Below are 19,762 nucleotides of genomic sequence, written 5' to 3' on the forward strand. Positions count from 1 at the left end.
AAAGAGCTAGCATGGGAGCTAGAAAACAAAAAGAGCTTAGCATGGAAGCTAGCGGGTAGCGAACAGGAAAACAGAAGTCTTTATTTGTAGAGTGAAAACAAAACGGAAGCAGGGAACAAAAGACAGAAAGCTACAAACAGATACCGACATATAGCTTACCGCTACGCTAAAATGACACGGCACAAAACGACACGACAGGAGTGACAATACGGAAGTGACATCGACAAAAATCCAGCATTGACTGGCTGGGAAGACAGGTCTAAATAGGACTAGGCTGATTGACACCAGGTGTGGCCAGGTGCCAATCAGCCGCATATGTGGGGAAACGGGAAAAAAACAGGAAACAGACTAAAAAAGAACGCTGACAGAAACTAAAGACAGGGAATACTACACACACACAGAGGAAAAACTAAAACACAAACAAACTGTCAGGAGCAAGCCTGACAATAATTAAGGTTTTAGAATGGCTTTCCTAAAGTCCTGACTTAAAAGTGTGGACCATGCTGAAGAAACAACTCCATGTCAGAAAAGCATCACATTCAGCTGAACTGCACCGATATTGTGGTGAAAAATCAAGCAGAAGCTTGTGGGTTGCTAACAAAAGCACCTTATTGCAGTGAAACTTGCCAAGGGACATGGAAGCAAATATTAACATTGCTGTATGTACACTTTTGACCCAGCAGAGCCATAATAAATTCATAAAATAACCAAACTTCATGAATGTGTTTTGTGCTCCAATCACAAAAAAAATAAGAGTTATAGAAATGATCGGAAACTCAAGACAGCCATGACATTATGTTCTTTACAAGTGTATGTAAACTTTTGACCACGACTGTATGTATCCTATTTTTTAGTCCCATCAGAAAGATAACAGAAAGGTGCTTTCAACTCAGCGAGAATTACACCACTGCACCACTGCGTCAACAGGCAGTCACATGGCACTATAAACACATTTAAAATGTTACTATCGTCAACATGTTGATTATGAGCAGCTGCTTGAGACTATGTAAATCACTTATTTTGTGAAACATGGGGGAGAAAAAAAAAGTAATAAGGCACCACATTTCAAGCTACAAATCAAAAGCAGGATAAAAAACAAAAACAAATCCCTCCCACTGGCAAGGACGTCTTTGAACGGATGGAGATTCATCTTACAAGCAGCTCTCGTTGAGACAAACGGTGCTGCTTGGGAAGTATCTTAAGTGCAGCTTGAACACAAGCGGAAGCAAAAAGAGACGCTGCATACTGAAGGATTCTGTGGTTATTATACGGCACTATGTCGTTTATCAATGTTTGGATGCTCCGACTCTTGATACTCTCATCAGGACACCAATGCTATGAAGGTTTTCAACAACTTATATAACATAAATTGGATTAAAAATGTCATTAGAGAGAGAAAAGCTAAATGGAAAAAAAAAAGTTCATAAATTCTACTGACAATTATCGATACACAAATCATGAGGTTTATATTAGGGATGTTCCGATCAGGGTTGTTTGTTGACGATTCCAATACCGATCATTTGACATGACATGGACAAAGATAAGACCTTCTGGGGGAAAGTTCTGTGGTCAGATTAAAAAAAAATTTTAGCTGTTTGAATACAATACCCAGCAATATGTTTGGAGGAAAAAAAGGTGAGACCTTTAATCCCAGGAACACAATTCCTACTGTCAAGCATGGTGGTGGTAGTATTATGATCTGGGCCTGTTTTTCTGCCAATGGAACTGGTGCTTTACAGAGAGTAAATGGGACAGTGAAAAAGGAGGATTACCTCCAAATTCTTCAGGACAAGCTAAAATCATCAGCCCGGAGGTTGGGTCTTGGGCGCAGTTGGGTGTTCCAACAGGAAAATGACCCAAAACACAAGTCAAAAGTGGTAAAGGAATGGCTAAATTATGCTGGATTGAAGGTTTTAAAATGGCCTTCCTGAAGTCCTGACTTTAACGTGTGGACAATGCTGAAGAAAAAAGTCCATGTCAGAAAACCAACAAATTTAGCTGAACTGCACCAATTTTGTCAAGAGGAGTGGTCAAAAATCCAACCAGATCTTGTGGATGGCTACCACAAGCGCCTTATTGCAGTGAAACTTGCCAAGGGACATGTAAGCAAATATTAACATTGCTGTATGTATACTTTTGACCCAGCACATTTGCTCACATTTTCAGTAGAGCCGTAAAAACTTCATAAAAGAAGCAAACTTCATGAATGTTTTTTGTGACCAACAAGTATGTGCTCCAATCACTACATCACAAAAAATAAGAGTTGTAGAAATTATTGGAAACTCAAGACAGCCATGACATTATGTTCTTTACACTTTTGACCGCGACTGTATGTATGTATGTATGTTTTGTACTTTTTAGTCCCATCAGAAAGCCTTCCGAAATAGACACCATGTGACGGAGAAATGTATGTAAACTTTTGACCACAACTGTATGTATATATATATATATATATATATATATATATATATATATATATATATATATATATATATATATATATATATATATATATATATATATATATATATATGTATATATATATATATATATATGGCTTCACGGTGGCAGAGGGGTTAGTGCGTCTGCCTCACAATACGAAGTTCCTGCAGTCCTGGGTTCAAATCCAGGCTCGGGATCTTTCTGTGTGGAGTTTGCATGTTCTCCCCGTGAATGCGTGGGTTCCCTCCGGGTACTCCGGCTTCCTCCCACCTCCAAAGACATGCACCTGGGGGGCGACTTGTCCAGGGTGTACCCCGCCTTCTGCCCGATTGTAGCTGAGATAGGCGCCAGCGCCCCCCGCGACCCCAAAAGGGAATAAGCGGTAGTAAATGGATGGATGGATGGTTATTGGATGGATGGATGGATGGATATATATATATATATATATATATATATATATATATATATATATATATATATACATATATGTCTTAATTGGATTATCCAGAGAATAGTGCTCGATACCGTGGTAGAGCGCAATATGTAGGTGTCATCTCTACAGAACTGTTTCATGAGGGGTTCCCTCAATCATCAGGAGAAAAATATCCTGATGATTGAGGGAACCCCTCATGAAACAGTTCTGTAGAGATGAAGTAGTCTTGTGATTTTTCCCACACCTACATATATATATGTATGCGTGGCACAGTGGGAGAGTGGCCGTGCGCAACCCGAGGGACCCTGGTTCAAATCCCACCTAGTACCAACCTCGTCACGTCCGTTGTGTCCTGAGCAAGACACTTCACCCTTGCTCCTGATGGGTGCTGGTTGGCGCCTTGCATGGCAGCTCCCTCCATCAGTTTGTGAATGTGTGTGTGTGAATGGGTAAATGTGGAAGTAGTGTCAAAGCGTTTTGAGTACCTTGAAGTTAGAAAAGCGCTATACAAGTACAACCCATTTACCATTTATATATATATATACATATATATATATGTGTGTTCCATAATGGGCTATCATCAAAGGACTGGATTAGACCTAAAATGGAGAAAAGCATTATTTGCATAAATTTGCATTAATCCAATTGTCCAGTCCCATTTTATGTGCAAAGTTAATAAGGTACATTTATTAAAAAAAAAAAAAAACTCATCTGCGCTATTAATCTCGATTGATTATAATTTTACGATGGGCACAATGTGATGACATATTTCACTGGTTTGACAGTCCTAACACTAATACATACAAACTTTTTTTTTTTAAATACCCATTTTCTTTGTTTATTTACCTCATGATGTGCGTTAATTTCTTTCTGTTTAAATAAACCACTAAAACTGTAGCTGATACCACCAACTAATATGACGTGTCTATTAGACCAGTGTTTTTCAACCTTTTGTGAGCCGAGACGCATTTTTTTCTTTGAAGAAATGCAGAGGCACAGCACCAGCAGAAATAATTAAAAAATGAAACTCTGCAGTCGATATTGACGATAAAAAGTCATTGTTGCAATTGTTGGATATGACAATATAGCTCTTGTCTCAAAGTAGGTGTACTGTCACCACCTGCCACATCACACCCTGACTTATTTGGACTTTTTTGCGGTTTTCCTGTGTGTAGTGTTTTACTTCTTGTCTTGCACTCCTATTTTGGTGGCTTTTTCTCTTTATTTTGTATTTTCCTGTGGCGGTTTCATGTCTTCCTTGACCTGCTTTGTTTTAGCAATCAAGAATATTTCAGTTATTTGTATTCTTTGTGGAGACTTTGCTGATTGTCATGTCATGTTCGGATGTACATTGTGGACGCCGTCTTTGCTCCACAGTAAGTTTTTGCTGTCGTCCAGCATTCTGATTTTGTCTACTTTGTAGCCAGTTCAGTTTTAGTTTCATTCTGCATAGCCTTCCCTAAACTTCATTGCCTTTTTTGAGTGGCATTAACCTTTTGTTTATTTTGGGTTCAAGCATTAGACACCTTTTTACCTGCACCCTTTCTCCGGCTGTTTCCGACATTGACGAAGCAATCAGCTACCAGCTGCCACCTACTGATATGGAAGAGTATTACACGGTTACTCTGCCAACCTCTAGACAGCACCGACACTCAACAACAACACATCATTTGCAGACTATAATTACTGGTTTGCAAAAAATATTTATAACCCAAATAGGTGAAATTAGATCATCTCCAAAAAAGACCAACATGTATTGGGGCGCTGCTGATTTTGAAGGCACTAATGCACGCAACATTTATTTTTACCCGGCAATTCATTGAGGATGACATCTGATGAAAGCTTTAACACATGCCTGGGCAATTATTTTACTCGGGGGGCCAGATTTAGATGAAAATGTGCGTCCGGGGGCCGGTATATTTATTTTTAGGAACACTAACACAAAACCTCACAATAATGATTGAAAGCTAAAAACATTATGACAGACCTTGGAATTTGACCTTTTTTTTTTTTTACTGAATGAAACACCCAGAATGTACATGAAAATAAAGAATGTGGGATTTACAATATTATCTATGATGGATAAAACACTGAATATTGACAGCATATTTTACAATCAACCGATACACAACTCCAATCCAACAAACATAGTGAAATATGAATACAAAGGTTAAAAAAAATAAATAAATAAATAAAAAAATTAATTGGCTGATCATAGTAACCAACTAGATGACGATATTAACTAATTAGACGAACTTAGTAACTAATTAAATGACCATAGTAACTAGTATATCATGCAGATTCCAAGCATTGAATGACTTATAGTTGAAGTATAGTTGAAGACATTAGAAAACATGACTGCACATCATAATGGCAGCTACATTTTTGGTAGGGTAGTTCTTTATTGTCATTGGAACAAGTACAACACATTTTTTTGTTTACAGCACAAACCCTTTCAAGATTAGACAAACAAACAGTGTACAGGGTTGCAGAACAGGAACGCTGATGGGTCGCCACGACGCACCCCGTAACAGATGGGAACAGGTAAAACACTGGGGAAGAAGATGAGTAAAAAAATACATTCTAGACTGGGCTCCTAAAGGGGCCCAGTCTGGAGTGGAAAAAACCTCACTGCAATGCACACATAAACACATTACATTTAATCACGACAAACTCACAACAAAGGGCATGGAGTTGGGGCCCTGGAAGGGGACTGCTGTTTTGAAGCGCCGCCATCCGACTGTCACCCTGAGGGGAAAAAAGCGGTGGTGAAGGCGTGGGGTCGGGGTGGGGGGTGTGTGCGTGTGTGCTCAATTGTCTTGGGTGTGATGATGTAATGTTTTTAGACTGAGGCCGATCTGCAAAAGTTTGACTCCAGGTGTCGTTGAGGAGGGAGGGAGGTCAAAAGCGTCAATCATTGAGGTGTCCTCGGGGGTGTTTTCAAAACAGCCTGGTCCTGTTTCCGCAGCGTCAAGGCCGTTCGAGGGAGTCAAATCATGGATTAGGATGTTTGTTTTCCGCGAGCAGACAAAAACAATGACTCGTCTGTTCTATTCGTCCATGCTGGGTGCTCTCAAATTCAACTCAATTTTCCTTTTCAGCAATATTCTCCAAGATGTGATCCATCTTGCGACTTAGTTCAGAAATCGCCGCAGTCTGTGTTCTCACAGCCTTGCCCAAACCATCCATCTTACCTTTCTTTCTTAGAAATCTAGAACAATTATTTTTGAATGTCTGGTGGGCCAGATTGAAAAGCTCAACGGGCCGCATGCGGCCCCCGGGACTTAATTTACCCAGGTTTGCTTTAACATAAACAACTGGACAGGAAACCGCACAATCAAGGTAAGAGCAATCAATACGTGTTGGTATTGACGAAGATGATTAAGACTGGAACACCACAGAAGAAGGGACAGGAAGTGAGCGCACAGCTCTTTGTTTCCCAGTTGCTCACGTTGCCTTAAGGAGAAGTGGGTGACGAGTCAAAATTTGCAGGCTGCGCGGTGCTCCGCTGTCCTAGTTGTTTGTCCCAGATCTGCTGATGCGGACCTACCCGGTTCCCCCTCCGTTTTTACCCCCCTTTTCCCCCCGCTGTGGACATTCATTATTAAAGCCGGTCCTTTGGCTCTCTCTCTCTCTCTTTCTCTCTTCTGTGTTTTGCATCAGCATCCGCCACGCCGCGCTTGTTAGAACTTTTCAAAGCGGTAATGTTTAATATTTGAATACAATTAAAGAGGTGGTTTTCTTACAGTCTGCGATGAGATCATTTAGCCGCGGCCGGTCTGAGGATGCGGGAGTTTGTCCCCGGGGACAAACAAATGCACAGTCAGCTGCGATCCATCCTGCCTCCCACAGGGCACTTTCCTCCCAATTTGCATCTTTTTTTTTTTTTCTCCTGGCTGTGCTGCTCCGGCTCTGTTTTCCCTAGAACCTGTCCATGCTTTGTTAAACTACCCTACCCCTGCCCTAGAACCTGTCCATGCTTTGTTAAACTACCCTACCCCTGCCCTAGAACGTGTCTGGGCTGTGTTGAGCAAATGAAGGTACAGTACGTGGTTGTATGTACACATCTCAGCTAAGTCACTGCATGTATTTTACTCCCACTTCTAACGTAATCAGTCACTAATTGAAAACAGTTGTAGCTCCGTCTTTATAATTCATAGAGCTCGTCTTATCCCACCGCCCTCAACAGTTGTACATCTTGTCGAAGGGTTTCTACTTCTCCTTTCGCCTGAAACCGTTGTCAGCTGCCAGGATGTACTACAGTGCGAGTGCGTTGGTCGCCTGATGACCAATACTTGCCAAGAACACTGCAGCTTGATTTGTGTCTTGCTTAAAGGGGAACATTATCAGCAGACCTATGTAAGCGTCAATATATACCTTGATGGTGCAGAAAAAAGACCATCTATTTTTTAACCGATTTCCGAACTCTAAATGGGTGAATTTTGGCGAATTAAACGCCTTTCTGTTTAACGTGCTGGAGGCGATGACGTCAGAATGTGACGTCGCCGTGGTAACACACCCACCATTTTCATTTTCAACACATTACAAACACCGGGTCTAAGCTCTGTTATTTTCCGTTTTTTTGACTATTTTTTGGAACCTTGGAGACATCATGCCTCGACGGTGTGTTGTCGGAGGGTGTAACAACACTAACAGGGAGGGATTCAAGTTGCACCACTGGCCCCAAGATGCCAAAGTGTCTTCCGCCAGACCCCCATTGAATGTGCCAGAGTGTCTCCACATTTGACCGGCGATGCTAAGGCAGACATGGCACAGAGATGTATGGATAACCTGCAAATGCATTTGCAACGATAGTCAACGAAATCACAAAGATGAGTTTTGTTGATGTTGACTGGCAGCTGATCGATGCTAACATGCTACGCTAATCGATGCTAACATGCTATTTACCGGCGGTGCTAAAGCAGACATGGAACAGAGATGCATGGATAACCTGCAGATGCATTTGCAACGATATTACATTTCCTTCCACCCACATTTAATGCGAAACAAACACTTACCAATCGACGGATTTAAGTTGCTCCAGTGTCAAAAGATGCGAAAGTCCTGATCGTTTGGTCCGCACATTTTACCGGCGATGCTAACACAGCTATTTCCGCCATGCTATGGCTATGAATAGCGTCAATAGCTATTCGCTCAATAGCTTCAGTTTCTTTTTCAATACTTTCATACTCCAACCATCTGTTTCAATACATGCGTAATCTGTTGAATCGCTTAAGTCACTGAAATCCGAGTTTGAATCCGAGCTAATGTCACTATATCTTGCTGTGGTATTCCCATTGTTTGTTTACATTGGCAGCACTGTGTGACGTCACAGGGAAATGGCCAGTGTCTTCGCAGAGAGCGAAAATAAGGCACTTTAAAGCTTTATTTAGGGATATTCCGAGACCAGTAAAATTTTGAAAAAAAACTTAAAAAAATACAACAAGCCACTGGGAACTGATTTTTATTGTTTTTAACCCTTTTGAAAGTGTGATAATGTTCCCCTTTAACAGGCGGGGATTTGCACAACCAAAGGATGATGCGTCCCTACTTGATTTGTACGGTATACCAGTATTAGTATAACACTGCGATACTAATGAATCATATTCGGTACTAGACCGCCTTTGAAAAGTACCGGTCCACTAACCCCTGCACCTCCTCGTCGTCATTACGTCGTGACATTGCTGGTTTACGAGCAGATGAGCATGTTCGGCAGCGCACAATCATGGAGTACTTTACAAGCTGAAAATGTGTGTCGACAGAAAAGGGAGAACGGACGCATTTTGGTCACGACGTGGATTTTGGTGCGGTTTGTTTTCCCATGGTGCAAAGCGACTGATCTTACCATGAATTGATTAACGTGGACTTAAACAAGTTGAAAAACTTATTCGGGGTGTTACCATTTAGTGGTCAATTGTACGGAATATGTACTGTACTGTGCAATCTACTAATAAAAGTATCAATCAATCAATCAATCAATCAATCAATCTGGACACGACGTGAAGGTAATGACATATTTTAATTAATCTTTCAAAAGGTGAAAACAAAAGGCGCTCACAGCGGAGGTACAAAACTTGGCTAAGAAAACTAAAACTTTTACTATAACGTAAACTACGGACATAAAAACAAGGACTAAAAAACTCACTAAACTGTGGCTTGAATAAACAAAAACAAAAACTTACATGGCAAGAAAAGAGCAGCATGAACTATGACCTGGACAAAGTACTCAAGAGTGTCAAGAGTGCAGAGCATGAATGTGATGAGTTTTATTTTTTAATGACTTCTGCTGGTGGTGGGCCTCGGGATTTTTGTCAACGCAAAAATTGTGCTTTGGCTCAAAAAAGGTTGAAAAACACTGACTTAGAGAGTCATAGATAGATAGATAGTACTTTATTGATTCCTTCAGGTGAGTTCCTTCAGGAAAATTAAAATTCCAGCAGCAGTGTACAGAGTTGAGATCAATTAAAAAAAAAAAAGTAAAAAGTAAATAATGGGGGATTAAAAGGAAACAAAATAGAGAAATATTCCAAAAAGAATAAAACAATGGGAATGACAATATAACAGTAAAATAAGAATACAACAAGACAAAGTAGGCAGTAGATAGATAGATAGATAGTACTTTATTTATTCCGTCAGGAGAGTTCCTTCAGGAAAATTACCATTTTCAGCACAATCCCATTCAAGATCAGACAAACATTACAGGGAGACAGAACAGGATCGCTGACGGGTCTGCCGGCTTCCAGCGCCCCTTACAAAAAAGGTGACATACAGGTAAACAGGGGGGGGGGGGGGGGATGAAAAAAATAGAAGATTAAAATAAAATTAAAAAATCGGTCTTAGCCTAGGCCCTGGAGTGGGGGTGCAGACTGAAGCCAAGGGAAGAAAAAAAAAAAAAAAACAACAACTCATAGCCATAGTACACATCCTTCTTCCTCCAGTAGTGACCATGTTATGAAAACGTATTGGACTGTTAATGTTTTGCATCCCCTGTTTTGCACCCCCTGTCATCCTAATACCCCCCGTCCCCCGTCCCAGAGAGGAGTTGTACAGTCTAATGGCGTGTGGGACAAAGGAGTTCTTGAGTCTATTAGTCCTGCACTTGGGATGAAGCAGTCTAGAACTGAACAGGCTCCTCTGGCTACTGATAACACTATGCAGAGGGTGACTGGCATCATCCAGGATGCTCACTAGTTTGTCCACAGTCCTCTTCTCTGCCACCGTCACCAGTGAGTCCAGTTTCATTCCCATTGTAGAACCGGCCCGCCTGATCAGTTTCTCAAGTCTGGAGCTGTCCTTCTTAGATGTACTGCCCCCCCAGCACACTACCATGTAGAACAGAACACTGGCAACCACAGACTGGTAGTACATCCACAGGAGTTTTTTGCAGATGTTGAAGGAGTGCAGTCTCCTGAGGAAGTACAGCCTGCTAAACGGTGATTAACGGTGCTCTTGCTATGAAAATATTTAATAGTAATCCGACTTTGCGGGAAAACGTTGAACACGGTCAGGCGACACACATAAGTAAAACCTTTGCTCCTGTCATTACCTTTCTTTGGAAGGTAATGACAACTGCAAAAGCACAATAGAAATAATGCACTTTTAGTTGATGGTAAAAAAAAAAAAAAAAGACAGGAGTGTTTGTAGATTTGATTTACTAAACCCGGGGCTAAGTTTTTGAGTGCTCCTTTTGGTGAAAAAGGATGTGTTAAAAGCAAACAGAGACAAGGCCTCTCCTCCTGTGTGCTTTTTGCACTTGTTAGTCTTTGTACATCAATCAATCAATCAATGTTTACTTATATAGCCCTAAATCACTAGTGTCTCAAAGGGCTGCACAAACCACTACGACATCCTCGGTAGGCCCACATAAGGGCAAGGAAAACTCACACCCAGTGGGACACCGGTGACGATAATGACCCAGTGGGACGTCGGTGACAATGATGACTATGAGAACATGATACTGTGATACTGATGATACTGATGACTATGAGAACATATGAGAACATGATACTGTGAAAGATCAATCCATAATGGATCCAACACAGTCGCGAGAGTCCAGTCCAAAGCCGATCCAACACAGCAGCGAGAGTCCCGTTCACAGCGGAGCCAGCAGGAAACCATCCCAAGCGGAGGCTGATCAGCAGCGCAGAGATGTCCCCAGCCGATACACAGGCGAGCAGTACATGGCCACCGGATCGGACCGGACTCCCTCCACAAAGGAGAGTGGGACATAGAAGAAAAAGGTTTCACATAGATTGTTAGACGCTAAGTGTTCATTTAACTGCTCCGCAACAATTTTTTCGAGGATTTTTGAAATAAAGGGAAGGTGAGACACCGGTCGGTAGTTTACCATGAGGTCATGGTAAACCAGAAGTGTCTGGCGGTCGTACGTGATCACGGAGTGACCACGATGCGAGCCAGCCATGAAGTCTGCAGAACTGTCCGGCATTTCCGCCAAATGTTCCATCTTTAGCAAGAGCACCGCAGTGTCGCAGCCCGTCCAGGCGCCGCCATCTTGCATCCATCAAGATACATCACGGCATTGAGTCACGTCCTTCTTCTCGCGCTACCCTCATTGGTTTTGCCAGTGACCTTCTCCCCCACCACCCGCCCAGTCTACATTCCAGCTGTGCGGCGGGCCTCGTTACACCCCGCCGGTGCCAAAATGACTTGCACGATGGAAACATCTGTGCCATCCTCGCCGGTGGCGCCTCAGACGCCGCCCCTCTCCTTTCGCTAAACGCATTTTGGGAATTGAGAGATCCGTCCAGATGGCGCGCCCGGATTCATTTCTGGGTCAGAAGTAGGAGGACGCCGGCGACGGGGAGCTGCTTCTCTCTCTGCTTGAATATTTTGTGGCAAACTTTGTTGTTGGCTCGTTTTGCAGAGGTATGAAAGCAGGTGTGACATAGGCGGCAATCCCTTGGGTGCAACCACGGGCAATGCCGAGCACCCATGTGGGATTGATGGAAAATTATGTTTCACCACTAAGCCAAAATGTTTTGGGTTTCGTACTTAAATAAATGATAAATGATAAATGGGTTGTACTTGTATAGCGCTTTTCTACCTTCAAGGTACTCAAAGCGCTTTGACACTACTTCCACATTTACCCATTCACACACACATTCACACACTGATGGAGGGAGCTGCCATGCAAGGCGCCAACCAGCACCCATCAGGAGCAAGGGTGAAGTGTCTTGCTCAGGACACAACGGACGTGACGAGGTTGGTTCTAGGTGGGATTTGAACCAGTGACCCTCGGGTTGCGCACGGCCGCTCTCCCACTGCGCCACGCCGTCCCATTAAGTCCTATTGTTCTAAATCAGGGGTCACCAACGCGTCGCCCGTAAGGACCAGATGAGTCGCTCGCTGGCCTGTTCCAAAAATAGCTCAAATAGCAGCACTTACCAGTGAGCTGCCTCTATTTTTCAAATATAATCAAGCTGGTCTCGCTTTGCTCGACATTTTTTAATTCTAAGAGAGACAAAACTCAAATAGAATTTGAAAATCCGAGAAAATATTTTAAAGACTTGGTCTTCACTTGTTTGAATAATCTATTTTTTTACTTTGCTTCTTATAACTTTCAGAAAGACAATTTTTGAGAAAAAAATAAAACCTAACAAATGATTTTAGGATTTTTAAACACATACGCCTTTTTACCTTTTAAATTATTTACTCTTCTTTCCTGACAATTTAAATAAATGATAAATGGGTTGTACTTGTATAGCGCTTTTCTACCTTCAAGGTCCTCAAAGCGCTTTGACACTACTTCCACATTTATCCATTCACACACACATTCACACACTGATGGAGGGAGCTGCCATGCAAGGCGCCAACCAGCACCCATCAGGAGCAAGGGTGAAGTGTCTTGCTCAGGACACCACGGACGTGACGAGGTTGGTACTAGGTGGGGATTGAACCAGGGACGCTCGGGTTGCGCACGGCCACCCTCCCACTGCGCATCAATGTTCAAGTAAATTATTTTTTTTATTGTAAAGAATAATAAATACATTTTTATTTAATTCTTCATTTTAGCTACTGTTTTTTCGACAAAGATTATTTGTGAAATATTTCCTCAAACTTATTTAGATTAAAATTCAAAAAATTATTCTGGCAAATCTAGAAAGTCTGTAAAATCTAATTTAAATCCTATTTCTAAGTATTTTGAATTTCTTTCATTATTTCTAGAAGAAATAATGATTTGTCTTTCTTAGAAATATAGCTTTGTTATATATTATTAAAAAAAATGTGCAGATTGGATTTTAACCTATTTAAAACATGTCATCAAAAATGTATATTTATTGTGAGAAACCATTAAGATGCTCAGTGTTTCCACAAATATAAATATCATTAATTATAATAATAACGTAGAGTTAAAGGTAAATTGAGCAAATTGGCTATTTCTGGCAATTTATTCAAATGTGTATCAAACTGGTAGCCCCTCGCATTAATCAGTATCCAAGAAGTAGCTCTTGGTTTCAAAAAGGTTGGTGACCCCTGTTCTAAAGTAACACTATTCTTACAAGGTTTGGGTACTCAACCCACCTCTGTTGATAATTGTCATGTATTTTTTTAATTATCCAGTTGGAAGAATAAGTCCCATTCAGTTTGCAACTGTTTAATATCATATTTACAATGTGAACAACATATATCATAACTAGAGATGTCCGATACTGGCTTATTTGCCCATATCTGATATTCTGATATTGTCCAACTCTTAATTACCGATTCCGATATCAACCGATAACGATTACGGAGAGGCAGAGCCGGCAGTCCGACAGCGAGGCAAGGCACACCGTAGCCCAGCCCAAGATGGCGGCGAGGAGGCGTGGACTGCGAGCAAGCAGCGAGGCGGGGCGCGCGCGCCAGAATCAACCCCGCAAAAATTATCAGGTGCGTGGGTTGCCCAGCTGGGCATAATTTAAATCTTTTCTCGCACTATACAAAAGGGCGGTGGCCATAAACACTGGGGGATGAGACGGAGTGGGAAGGAACCAGAAGCAAGAGGATGCTGAACGAGAGCGAGAGAGAGCCACAGGAAGACGAAGACGCACTCGACTGAAAAGGTGTAGCGACAGAGGAAGCAGCACACGGAAAGGCTGAAAATCAACCCGTAGAGAATATTATTACTGAAAAATAAAAGAAAGTCGAGCCTGTGCCACTATGTCCTTCCTTGGAGGTCCTGAGAACCCGCACGACAGCAAGAGACTGTCACACCGATGTATACAGTCGTGGAATGAACACATTAGTATGCCTAATTTTGTTGTGATGCCCCGCTGGATGCATTAAACAATGTAACAATTTTTCCAAAAATAAATCAACTCAAGTTCTGGGAAAAAAAATGCCAACATGGCACTGCCATATTTATCATTGAAGTCACAAAGTTCATTACATTTTTTTAACATGCCTCAAAACAGCAGCTTCGAATTTGGGACATGCTCTCTTGAGAGTGCATGAGGAGGTTGAGGTGGGCGGGAGGGTAGGGGGGGCGGGGGGTTTGTATTGTAGCGTCCCGGAAGAGTTAGTGCTGCACGGGGTTTTGCGTATCTGTTCTGTTGTGTTTATGTTAAGTTACGGTGCTGATGTTCTCCCAAAATGTGTTTGTCATTCTTGTTTGGTGTGGGTTCACAGTGTGGCGCATATTTGTAACAGTGTTAAAGTTGTTTATACGGCCACCCTCAGTGTGACCTGTATGGCCTCCACAGACATGCACCTGGGGATAGGTTGATTGGCAACACTAAATTGGCCCTCCGTGTGTCACCTGCAAGTGACCGTGCAACGTGCACCTGCGGCCACACGGCACACCTCCGCGGCGAGAAAAAAGCCCACGGCTGTGTGCTCCGCTGTTCCTCGGCGAGTCAATTAGGCAGCAAATGACCCCTGGAATCCACTTTAATAAGCCCAGCTCCACAGAATTGACTTTAATACATCACGATGATGACAGTAATTGGATTGGACGCTTGATTGCGTTTTCTGGAGCTGTAAAGCTACACCTCTGCAACACAACATAAAGAAAGAGTGTTGCCAGTAAAAGAAGGACTTATAAAAATCATTGTTTTCCATCATAGTGTCTCAGGTGGACTTTCATGGACGGACGGTTTTCTCGGAAGCGTCTTTGTCATCACAAAATCCACACGGTCGTAAACGAGGAATCCCTCCGAGGTTGTCTTAGGTGGTTAAAGGTCTGGTTTGAGAAATCGCATTTAATAGGAAAGCGCAGGATTGCAGGGCCAGAAAAGTAATATTGAAGGCTGGATATCATTTGCTACCAAGAAACCTCCCAAAATATGTTCAAGCACAGAAATGGCAAGTTTAACCTTGATGGGTGTCAGGGCTTGGATCCGCCAATTGACTTTGAAGGTTGACTTTGACGGGTAAAATTCAATCGTGACAAGGGATCAAATGGGAACGTTTTAATTTAACAAATAAATCGTATTTGAATAATTACTTAAATGTGCCATTATTTAATTGCATCATTGAAAAAAAATGAAATCATAAAATGAAAACATGAAATGAAAACATCAATATAAGGAAAATTATTAAATCATTTAAAGTAGGTGTACATCAATAATTTACTAACTATCTATCTATCTATCGATCTATCCAGCTATCTGTTTATATATCTATCTATCTACATTATTGACATATTTAATAACAAATATTATAGATAACCATTATGATCCAGTTTAAGAAATTGTTCAAATTAAAAGTGTTGACAAAGTACAAATCAAATATATGTATATACATATATACATATATATTTGGACTGCCAGCCGCCGGGCAGTCCAACGCCTGCCTGGCCACCAAATCCTATTAATTTTTCAGCCAACCCTTTTGAGGTTGCGGTTCGGTAGTTAACATGGGTGGCGATTGTATTATACCTTATTGGCTTTTCAGCTAACCCTTTTAAGTTACAGTTCGGTAGTTAACATGGGCGGCGATTCCGTCATGCCTTAATAGCTGTTCAGCCAACCCGTTGAAGTTACAGTTCGGTAGTTAACTTGGGCGGCGATTGCATCGTGCCTTAATAGCTGTTCAGCCATCACTTTGAGAAATGGTATTATGGAATTCCTGGAAAAGATTTCGCGGTGACGACAGTTTGTTCACCCCCAAAAAAGCTATTATTCTGGGTATACAGCCTCTAGTAAATTAGAGTTTCTTAAGAATGTGAAAAAAGAAGAAATAATCAAAATTGTAAAATATTGTTAATTCAATAGCTCAACCGACTGTCATGGAATAGAAATGGTAACGATAAAAAAGGTTACAGAAAATATTTCAGAACCTCTGACATATATCAGCAATGTATAATTTTTAACCGGCAAATTCCCTGAAAAAATGAAAATTTCGAAAGTCGTACCAATTTACAGGAATGGAGACATACACCAGTATACCAACTACAGACCAGTTTCATTAATTCCACTATTCTCCAAAATCATGGAAAAACTATTCAATACCCGATTAGATATATTTATCAAAAAAGTGGGATGCTCGTGGAGAACCAATATGGATTCCGAGCAAATATCTCAACATGGATAGCATTAATCAAAATAACAGAGGAAATGAGCAACACCATAGATGGTAAAGAATGTGCGGCCGCAGTATTTATGGACTAAAACAAAAGCATTTGACACAATTAATCACAATATTTCAATAAAAAATGTAAACAAAATAGCATCAGTGGTTTAGTCTTGAACTGGGTAAGAAGCTAGTTAACCAACAGGAAGTAATATCTGAAGATGGGTGAAAATATGTCAACACTGCTATATATGTCTCGTGGTGTACCCCAGGGATCAATACTGGGTCCAAGCTCGTTTAATCTTTATATAAAAGACATTTCTAAAGATACAAAGGACTTAAAGTTAGTTTTATTCACAGACGACACAACTGCTTTCTGTTCAGGAGAGAACACACGGGCTCTGAATCATACAGCCGAATGCGTTGGTCTATGTCATGTTATATGGATTTCAGGTATTCGGCTGCAAAATTGTCCAAAAAGAAATTGAGGTGCAAGTTTAACTTCAAGAGCTCTCTGATATTTCTATGCTGCTATCTCCAAATTGTCTCCACTCGCTTTACATTGGGAAGACCAATGGTTGCAGAAAGTACAAAGTAATTTCATCCGCTTTTAAGAAGAAGCAAATGTTGAAACCGTGAGTCAGGATGGTGTGTGGAAAAGCTAAATGCCTGTGTCAGTCTCCTAAGTATTAACCATGTTCAAGCAGCACTCAAACAATAAGCAAATAAAGTTCTGCTCAAAGGTGACATTGCATAGCAGATTTGACATTGACTGGTGATTTTGATCGTTTATCCATTTCAGTAAAGACATTTTGATAGATTTCTGAGCACCGTGTGTAATGTTCTATATTTTCAATTGAACATATAAAATGATGGTGTTGTTTACTCGAGTCATATTGTGTAATATTCTATATTTTCAATGGAACATACAAAATGTTGATGTTGTTTACTTGAGTCATATTGTGTAATGTTCTATATTTTCAATGGAACATATAAAATGTTAATGTTGTTTACTTGAGCCATAGTGCCATTATTGGCCCTGCGATGGGGTAGCGACTTGTCCAGGGTGTACCTCGCCTTCCGCCTGATTGTAGCTGAGATAGGCACCAGCACCCCCAGCAACCCCAACAGGGAATAAGCGGTAGGAAATGGATGGATGGATATTGCCATTATATTGCAGCCTACACTTATTTATTATGTTTGAATGCCATCTACTGCTCACACTTATCATTACAACATGTACCAAATGAAACTGCTTTGAAGCAAAACCGGAATTAATCCGTACATTAGGCACACCTGGTTATAAGGCGTACTGTCGAGTTTCAAGAAAAAATATTATATTTTTAGTGTGCCTTATAGTCCGGAAAATACGGTATGTATATTTAAGTTTAATACATTGCATATTGTTGGGGTAACAGGTGATAAGGTTTTGTATTTAGTAGTTCATTATGAACATGGTTATTAATTTAATAGGTTTGGGCTTAAGAAAAAAGTAAAGTGATGGCCCAGGACGACATTAACTTGTGCTTCTTCCTGTTCCTTTTTAGACACATTATTTTGTTTGTATCTTTTTATTTAATTTAATTTAGGAAAATAGATGAAAATAAGCTATTGTGCTAACGCCGGCATATTTACATTGTTGCTCTATGTTGATGAATATGCATTGTCCTAATTCAAATAAATAAATACATAACTTTTTGTTTCTTTTTTTACAGCGTAGTTTTATTTTTTATTTTTTTTAAAACATATCTTAAGGGTGATTATTTTATAGAATGTTGTAGAGACAGGAAACGAAAACTTCTATGTAGGTCTCACTTAGACCTACATTTCATTCATTGACAGCCTTCAGCAAAAATCAACCGGAAGTTGGCAATTACCCCTTCAAAACAAAAGTTTTGTAAAAACCCGTCACATGTTTTCAAACATTATCTTCTCCAAACACGTTTGTTGTGTCGGCTTCAAACTACCACAGGAGAGAGATTGAACCCTTCTGATTAAAAGTTGATGAAAGAGTTTTTCTAAATGCTCCGGTTTTGATTTTACGAGCCTTCAAAGAACCTCTGCGCTGATGCTGCTGCCATCTTAAGATGGCCGCTTAAAAGCAGGAAGCACCAGCGTGATCACACAATGCAGAGAAGGTAGGTAATGTGCGGGTAAAGATATGTTGACTTGGTGACAGAAGGAGGCACCAGTTTGACACCAGGATACAGAGAAGGTAGGTAAACTGCAGGTAAAGATATGTTGTCTGGGGGATGGTAGGAAGCACCAGCGTGTATGGGTGAAAGAAAAAAGCACCAGTGTGACCCCGGGATGCAGGTAAGGTAGGTAATGTGCAGGTAAAGATATGTTGTCTGGGTGATGTAAGGAAGCACCAGCATGTATGGGTGAAAGAAAGAAGCACCAGTGTGACCCCAGGATGCAGAGAAGGTAGGTAATGTGCAGGTAAAGATATGTTGTCTGGGTGTGATGTTAGGAAACACCAGCATGTATGGGTGAAAGAAAGAAGCACCAGTGTGACCCCGGGATGCAGGTAGGGTAGGTAATGTCCAGGTACAGATATGTTGTCTGGGTGATGTTAGGGAGCACCAGCATGTATGGGTGAAAGACAGAAGCACCAGTGTGACCCCGGGATGCAGGGAAGGTAGGTAATGTGCAGGTAAAGATATGTTGTCTGGGTGATGTAAGGAAGCACCAGCATTTATGGGTGAAAGACAGAAGCACCAGTGTGACCCCGTGATGCAGGTAAGGTAGGTAATGTGCAGGTAAAGATATGTTGTCTGGGTGATGTAAGGAAGCACCAGCATGTATGGGTGAAAGAAACAAGCACCAGTGTGACCCCGGGATGCAGGTAAGGTAGGTAATGTGCAGGTAAAGATATGTTGTCTGGGTGATGTTAGGAAGCACCAGCATGTATGGGTGAAAGAAAGAAGCACCAGTGTGACCCCAGGATGCAGGGAAGGTAGGTAATGTGCAGGTAAAGATATGTTGTCTGGGTGTGATGTTAGGAAGCACCAGCATGTATGGGTGAAAGAAAGAAGCACCAGTGTGACCCCAGGATGCAGGGAAGGTAGGCAATGTGCAGGTAAAGATATGTTGTCTGGGTGATGTAAGGAAGCACCAGCATGTATGGGTGAAAGAAAGAAGAACCAGTGTGACCCCGGGATGCAGGTAAGGTAGGTAATGTGCAGGTAAAGATATGTTGTCTGGGTGATGTTAGGGAAGCACCAGCGTGTATGGGTGAAAGAAAAAAGCACCAGTGTGACCCCAGGATGCAGGGAAGGTATGTAAAGTAGAGGTAAAGATATGTTGTCTGGGTGATGTAAGGAAGCACCAGCATTTATGGGTGAAAGACAGAAGCACCAGTGTGACCCCAGG

The sequence above is a fragment of the Nerophis ophidion genome, linkage group LG29, assembly GCF_033978795.1.
Source record: "Nerophis ophidion isolate RoL-2023_Sa linkage group LG29, RoL_Noph_v1.0, whole genome shotgun sequence".
NCBI lineage: Eukaryota > Metazoa > Chordata > Actinopteri > Syngnathiformes > Syngnathidae > Nerophis > Nerophis ophidion.